General features: G+C 46.3%; 1 non-coding gene across 1 annotated transcript; it reads right to left on the reverse strand.

The window, feature by feature from the left end:
- Positions 1 to 4,288: 4,288 nt before the first annotated feature.
- Positions 4,289 to 4,363, reverse strand: trnac-gca (transfer RNA cysteine (anticodon GCA)). Its single transcript has one exon. It is a non-coding gene; the product is annotated as a tRNA-Cys (tRNA).
- Positions 4,364 to 8,664: the final 4,301 nt, after the last annotated feature.

Here is an 8,664-nt window from a genome sequence, read left to right on the forward strand (position 1 = left end):
GTTCTGATTCTGATCTCCCCACCTTCAACCGCATGACACTCTCCGAATATTCACCTCCAACTCCCCTCTCCTTCGTCAACCCCACGCTGCTCTCCCCCTGACCCTTCGCTGATCCGTCTCTCCGAACGCCATCACCTCCATAGCCACCTCTATCCCCCCACTTCCCACCGACAACAACACGGCACTTCCTCCCTATACGCTCGCTAACCGGTTCTCAAAACGCCCCCCCCCATACCCCCCAATCACTCCATAGGTACCTCTACCACCCCCTCACCACGCAACCTTTACTGATCACATTTCCGAGCATTCACCCTTACTTTGGCCCCAACCCATTTCTCTCCCCGAGCAGTCATTTATCCCCGCCTCCCGCCCTCACTCTCAGCCTTTTTCTCTTTGTCCCGCAGTGAATGCTCCTCTCTCCACAGTGAACATTAATGACCCTGAGTCCCAAACACCCACCGGCCCCGTCCTCCATCCCTAGTGTTACTGTCTCCCAGTGAGACGGGTTCGGAGTCTGGCCCAGTGGTGATTTATAGCCCTGGGACTGGTGGGGGAGGAGCGTAGGAAAGCCGCTTGCCCCGGAATGGGGGAGGCCCTGTCCGTTACCCGGCTAATATACACCTGCACTCTGCCCACCTCAGCCATCCCTTCAGACCAGAGTATTGCCACGGCAGGTGATATCATCATGAGGGGAGTTTGTTTAGCCCATCGGGCCCTTGAGAGAAATCCCACTGGTGACATTATCTGCGTCGGTGTGTCTGTGCATTCCCACACTCCCACTCCCCAAGCGGCTTCACCAGCAGCTGACAGCTGCCTCAGAGTGACTAGGCGTTGGGAGGGAATTGGGATGGGCTGATTCAGGCCACTGCATTGTCTGCTCTGAGAGCAGGCTACTCTATGCGCTCGGTGGGGCTTCACGGACAGTCCCAAAGGCTCGCCGGTACCGAATACAGCGAGGTTTTGTCAAGAGACGGAGACCAGTTTAATGCAAACAGCGTCAGCTTTATTGAGTCATGCAGCTGGATGGAGTAACGGTTGTACTACGGCGGGGCGGCGATCAGCGGGATAGTGTATAGTCAGTACCGATACCAGAGAATGTGAACACCGGAAAACTGTAACCCTTTCCCATAATCAGAGCACAGGAGAATTATTGTAGTTTTATAGAGACAGCGGTAGATCACATCGAACACCCGCTGCCCGTTCTGCCCAGTGTGTGCACCGCTCCAGCGCCGACAACCCGGGCGGTGAGACAGAATTGACCAGCGGCCTTCATCTTCCCCAGTTGAGTTCACCGAGGAGACACAAACATCCCTCAAGACCCTACGCGTCAACCTGCATGGCACGGGGTTTATAATGTGTTCCGGATCTCACATTTGCACCAGGGATGCAAAAGACCCCGGGACAGGACACAACTGTCTGTTCCCGACATGGGCACAGTTTTCTCAGGGCTGCTTCCCTTATCAGCGCGGTCCGATGTTCCTGGGTCAGTGGAGGACCATGGTGGCCGGAAGTCCGGGAACTGGGCTCCTAATCTCGCCACATTGCGGTTACTGTGAGAGTGGGTGATGATCCGTCACGTGTTGGTTACAGGGTGCAGAGGCCAGGCTGGGTGAACAGGCCATTGCTGTGATTACTGAATAGCGGTATGGGAACACGTTGTTAGTGGAGAGCGTGCCGAAAGCGGTGATTGATACGAAGCAAGGCGGGCGATCCAGGGCTCGTCCTCACATGAGTGGGCAATCCATTTCGCCAGTGGCAACGAACCAGACCTCGTTACTGAAAGGTGAAACAGAGAGAGGTGAGGAGAACGTTCCTCAGTGCAACCGCTGTCACTTTATTGACGGGATTGTTTTGGTCAGCAGAGAACCGATCTCAGAAAGCGGCAGTGCTTGGCCGGGTGAGTGCGGAGAGCCGGCGGCACAGATGCGCTGGGCAACGCATTCCTACAGTTAGAGGGAAAGGAATCTACGATCAGAAAGGGTTAAAATATCGCTAAGAAGTGGATGAAATACCCATGGCGTTTCCCACATATGTGGGAACTGAAGGATTACATGTGTCACGACAGGACCGATCAGGAATAACAGAGGAAACATGGGCCTAGTTTCGGAGAGGTAGGAAAGGTCATTAATGAATACTTTCTCTCAGTATTCACGATTCAGAAAGACCTTGACAAAAGTGAGCAAACTAGAACAGGCTGATATGCTTGAACAGGTCGCCGTTAAGTAGGATGAGTGCACGCAGCATAAGGAATAAAATGGACGATCTGAAAATTCAGCTGCAGTTTGGCAAATATGAAGTTGTGGCTATCTCTGAAACTTGGCTAAGGGATGGCTGCCATCGGGAGCTGAACGTCCAAGGATATACGATTGGATGGGAAGGTGTAGAGTCTCCACGGGTTGAGTTAAGAAATGACAAGGGTAAAGGGACCCTAATGGCAGTTATTCACAGGCCTCCAAACAGCCTGTTGGTTTACCAATTACAGCAGGAGATAGAAGATGCGCGTCAGAAAGGCAATGTCATGATAATCATCGGAAATATTAACATGAAAGCGGATTGGAAAAAGCACGTCACTACTGGACTACAAGAGAGAGAATTTGCGGGATGTTTAAGGGATGGCTTTTTACAACAGCTTGTTGTTCAGCCCACTAGCGGATCGGCTGTACTGGTTTGGGTGTTGTGCAATGATCGGAGCTGGTATGAGAGCTGAAGGTTAAAGGAGCCTGAGGGAACAGAGATCACATTATTATCAAGTTCATATTGATATTTGAGAAGGAAAAATAAAATCCAATGTGTCGGTATGTCAGTGGAATAAAGGAAATTACAACGGCATGGGAGGGAAACTGGCCGAAGTTGACTGGAAAGGGACATTTGCAGGAAAGAAAAATAATGATACATTTTTAAAGGGAGGAAGGACACTACGGTGGCTGACAAGTGAAGTCAGAGCCGAAGTAAAAGCAAAAGAGGGGACGTAAAAGGAAACCACAGCTATTGGAAAGATAAAACATTGGGGAGCTTTTAAGAACCTGCGGAAGTAAACAAAGAAGGTCATTTGGAAGGAAAAGATGAATTACAAGAGGAAGCTGGTGATTAATATCAATGAAGATACTAATCTGTTTTAAGTACATTAAGGGTAAAAGAGATTCGAGGGTCGATATTGGATTAATAGAAAATGACGCGGGAGATATTGCAATGAGAGATGCAGAGATGATAGAGGAACGAACTGAATGCGTATTTTGCATCAGTGTTCACAGTGGAAGACGTCTGCCCTATACCGGACATTCAGGAGTGCCAGGGAAGTGAAATTTGAGCAGGAAAAATTACGACTGAGAAGGTGCTCAGGAAGCTAACTGCTCTGAGGGTCGAAATATCTCCTGGACCTGATGGAATGCACCCTCAGGTTCTGACGAAAGTAGCGGGAGAGAATAACCATATAACCATATAACAATTACAGCACGGGTACAGGCCATCCGGGCCCTTCTAATCCGTGCCGAACGGGTACTCTCACCTCATCCCACCGACCTGCACTCAGCCAATAACCCTCCACTCCTTTCCTGTCCATATACCTATCCATTTTTTAAAGGACTATATCGAACCTGCCTCTACCACTTCTACTGGAAGCACGATCTACACAGTTACCACTCTTTGATAAAGAAGATCCCCCTCGTGTTACCCCTAAACTTTTGCCGCTTTACTCTCCTCATGTCCTCTTGGTTGAATCTCCCCTACTCTCAATGGGAAAAGCCCATCCACGTCAACTCTATCTATCCCCCTCATAATTTTAAATACCTCTATCAAGGCCTCCCTCAACCTTCTACGCTTCAACAAATAAAGACCTAACTTGTTCAACCTTTCTCGGTAACTTAGGCGCTGAAACCCAGCTAACATTCTAGTAAATGCCCTTTGTACTCTCTCTATTTTGTTGACATCTTTCCTATAATTCGGTGACCAGAACTGTACACAATACTCCAAATTTGGCCTCACCAATGTCTTGTACAATTTTAACATTACATCTCAATTCTCAATATGCTCAATTCTCTAATTTATAAAGGCCAGCATAGAAAAAGCTTTCTTCACCAACCTATCCACATGAAATGCCACCTTCAGGGAACTATGCATCATTATTCCTAGATCACTTTGTTCTACTGCATTCCTCAGTGTCCTACCATTTACCATGTGTGGCCTATTTTGATCAGTCCAAGCAAAATTTAGCACCTCACATTAGCGCAATTAATCTTCAATAAATGAAATTACATTCTATATCATCGCTGTGGTCACTTTTGTTTATTTTTGAACGGGGCACCTGGATTTGAACCAGGGACCTCTTGATCTGCAGTCAGATACTTTACCACTGAGCTATACCCCCACATTTTTAATTCTACAGATTGTGGAGGCATTAACAATAATCTTTCAAGAATCCATAGATTCTGGCGTACCGGATGACAGAAAAATTGCAAACGTTATTTCACTATTTAAAAAGGCCTGTTAGCCAGTTATCAGTGGTTGGGAAGTTGTCGGAATCGATGTTAGGGATGAGATTACGGAGTACCTGCAGGCACATGACAAGACAGGACAAGGCCTGTATAGATTTCTGAAAGTAAACTCCTGCGCAACTGGTCTGGGTGCCGGTTACCAGTAGTGTTTCACCGGTGCAGCTTAAGTGAGGAGCGGGAAGTGTCGAGGAAACAGAGAGCTTGCAGAGCGACTTAGATCATTTAGGAGAACAGGCAAAGAAGTGGAAAATGAAATACAATGTTGGAAATTGTATGGCCATGCATTTTGAAGGAAAAGGTAAACGTGCATTCAATTATTTGGATGGAGAGATAATCCAAAATACAGAGATCAAAGGGACTTGGGGGTTCTTGGGCAAGATACCCTGAAGGTTAGCCTCCAAGTTGAAACGTTTCTGAGGAAGTCGAATGCACTGTTGGCATTACTTTCTCGATCTATAGTATATAAGAGCAGGGATGTGATGTTGAGGCTCTATAAGGCACTCGTGATACCACAGTAGAGTATTGTGTGCAATTTGAGGCTCTTATTTTAGAAAAGGTATACTGCTGTTGGAGATGGTTCAGTGAAGATTCACCTTAATGATTCGAGAAATGAAAGGGTTACCGTATGAGGAACATTTTGCAGCTCTTGGGTTGTATTCCATGGAGTTCAGGAGATTGAGCCGGATATCATATACATTCCGAATGTTAAAATGTCTAAACAGATCAGAAATGGCGAAGTTATTTCCCATTGTAGGGGATTCTAGGACAAGAGTACACGACTTCAGGATTGAAGGACGTCCATTTAGAACTGAGATGAGGAGAAATTTGTTTAGTCAGAGGGTGGTAAATCTGTTGAATTTGTTGCCACGAGCGTCTGTGGAGTCCAGGCCACTCGGTGTATTTATGTCAGGGTTGGATGGGTTCTTGATTAGCCAGGGCCTCAAAGGTTATGGGGTGAAGAGACAGGATCGTGAGAATGATGGATGTTTAGGATCAGTCCATGATTGACTGGCGAAGCAGACTGAATAGGCCGTATGGCCTACTTCTTTCTTATATCTTAAAGTCTTAATACGAGATTTCAAAACCAATATAAAAAAGCAAAAGAGCAATTGAGTAATAAAAAGTACAATTGAGCAATATTAGTTGGAATTTGGAGTACTGGAAAGGCATTATGAAGGTAAAAATAGAGTACGAAAGTAAGCTGACTAATAATATTAGTAAAGTTACCAAAAATTTCTTCTGATACATAAAGTATCAAAAGTAGCGAGATCGTTGGCAGCGATGCTGGAGATGTAGCGCTGTGGGACCTTGAAATACCGGACGAACTAAATAGTATATTGCATCAGTCTTCAGTCTGGAAAGCACCAGCCGCGTGATGGAAGTTACAGGTGTCAGGGGTATGAAGTGTGTGAAGTTACCATGACCGGAGAGATGGTAAGTGACTAACTCAAGTGTCCGAAGGTAGACTGGAACGATCAGATGCTGCACACCCCAGAGTTTAAAAAGCGCTGGCTGAAGACATGGTGGGGTATTAGTGATGATCTTGCAACAACCACTCGGTTCTAGAATTTTTCTGGAGGACTGGAAAATTGGAAATATCACTTCACATTTCAAGCATGGAGATTCAGAAGACAGGAAGATTCTAAGCTGGACAGTCTGACCACAGCGGATGAGAAGGTGTTGGAGTCAATCATTAAGGGTGAAGTCTCAGACACATGATGAAGTAGACCAGAGACAGCATGGTTCCGTCAAGAGAAAATTTGGCCTCAAAAATCTGTTGGAATGACTTGAAGACATAACAATCCGGCCGAATTAGGCTCATTTAGTGTCCTCTACACCACAAACTCTCCCCCAGAGGTCTACGTGTCTTTAGTGAAAACAGCAGCCAAATCATAGTGAGGGACCTCGCCCGTCTCCGCCGGCATCGGTAGCGATGTGCCAAAACACCATTACTCTTGAAAACAAAGGTTATTTACTCTTGTTGTCTATATTTTTATTTCTGATAGGCCCATACGAGCTTTCTGCGCTCCGATTTTCATTTCTGAACGCGTCCCTCTTACCAGAAAACATCCTGCCTCAATCGACAATAGCTAAATGTTTTTCAATACCGTCCAAATTGACCTTCCCCAATGAAAAATCTCAACGCACGGACTAGAACGATCTTTTTTCCCATATTTATATTGAAACCAATGGCATTGTGATCACGATATACAAAGTGTTCGTTAAATAAAGCTTCTTTCGCTTGTCCTGTTTCATTTATTTCATCATAGCAGTTCAAGTATCGCGCACGCTCTCGTTGGGCCGTCAGCGCACGATAAAAACTATCCTGAACATGTTGGACGATCTCCTACCCATCTTGTCCTTTACAAGTGTGGAATTAACAGTCAACGGGAGGAATGTTAAAAACACCTACTCTAACAACCGTAATGCCTTTGCAATTGTTTGCGATATCTCCTCAAAGTTGGCCGTCTAAATACTCTTGTCCATTGGGTGGTCAGTAATCTTTCCCCATTAACGTGATCATACCTTTCCTTGTTCACGGTTTCACCAATTGAGCGGCTGTCCGTGCCTTTGAGCGCGTTAAACGACCCCGCGAAGGAAAGGAACCTGGATTAGTCGAATTCAGCATCTGCACTGACGGAAGACAGCCGAGAATTTTCCCTGACTATTAACTCTACTCCCTTCCTTTAGTCCATCCCGCTCTATCACTTTTGAAGCAAAGGAACTCTGAAATACTGAACTGCCAGACCAGACTCTCCTGCAACCCAGTCTCATTATCGGCTAAGATACCATGATTCCAGGTTTTGATCTAAGCAGTGAGTTCATCGGCTTATTCTCAGATACTTCTACGACTGAAACATACGCACCTCAGGTCACCAGTTGGACCTTGCTCAATGATTGCATTCCTGACGTTGTGCGAGATCTTATCAACATGTCTGCACAATTTCCGCATTAGCTGTTCTGGCACCCTGGTTCCAATTCCCCTGTAAATGTAGTTTAAGCTTCATCATGCAGCTCTAGCTAACTTTCCGACACGATATTACTACACTTCCAGTTCACACACAAACCGTCTTTATCCACAGGTCTCAGCTTCCATGGAAAAGAGATCAGTACTCGAAAAATCGTATGGCCTGTCTCCTATACCAAACCCTTAGCCACGTGTTAATCTGTATCATAATTCCATTTCTCGCCTCATTAGGACACGCCACGTGTCGCTGTCACAACCCCGAAGATCCTGCCCTCCTCCTCAGCACCTAACTCTCTGAATTTCCATTGCATAAAGTCGTCACTCCGATGTCATTGGTACCTAAACGGACCACAACCGCTGCCTGCTCACGCTCCTGCTAAAAATATTCCAGATTTGATCCAAGTCGTCCCTGACCCTGGCACCCGGGAGGTAACATACCATCCAGGAATCTGTCTTCCCCTTCCCTTTTGAGTCAGAAAACCAGACTCAGTGCCAGAGGTCCGACCGCTGTGGCTTTTTCCTACAAGGTCATCCAACCACAAACCGCATCCAGATGTTTCTGATGGTGATGGCCATAGGGATAGTCTGCACTGCCTCTTTAAATCCTTTCCTCTTCCTGACTGTCCCACAGTTCCCTATGTCCTGCACCGTGGGTGTATCTACCACTCTATGTGTCCTAGTCCATCACGCCATAGGGTGGATTGTTACAAGATGCAGCTGTGTGCACTTCTCTCAGGTGTCGTCATCAGGAACTCCGGAGGTCTCCCCGCCTCCCACATCCCGCGAGGAGCCTTCAACTTAGACGGTGGCTGCCCGCTTGTCCCTGTCTTACTTTAATGTGTTCTGTGCCTTTAACACTGGATCTGAGAACCTGAGCGAATTACGTTCTGTTAAGCGTCTCATCTCTCAGAAAGGCCGCTGCTCTAACGTCCAAAAGACCCTGTTTCCGTCTCCATTCTCAGATTAATCATTGACCTACAAACCTGAAAAACATTCTGACTGTCATTGAACCTTCGCTTTATTCCAAATTCATCAGATTATTGGGCCCTATAGTCTACTTTCCAACATCCATCTGTAAATCAGCGTTGCCGGATATAATTGAACCTCCTGCGTTCAGTTTCTGTTGACATTGTTGCGATCAATTCCCACATAGTTTTTAGATTCAGAACTGTCTATAAACGTTTATTTCTCCGCTTCCCTAAATGC

The sequence above is a fragment of the Hemitrygon akajei genome, unplaced genomic scaffold, assembly GCF_048418815.1.
Source record: "Hemitrygon akajei unplaced genomic scaffold, sHemAka1.3 Scf000114, whole genome shotgun sequence".
NCBI lineage: Eukaryota > Metazoa > Chordata > Chondrichthyes > Myliobatiformes > Dasyatidae > Hemitrygon > Hemitrygon akajei.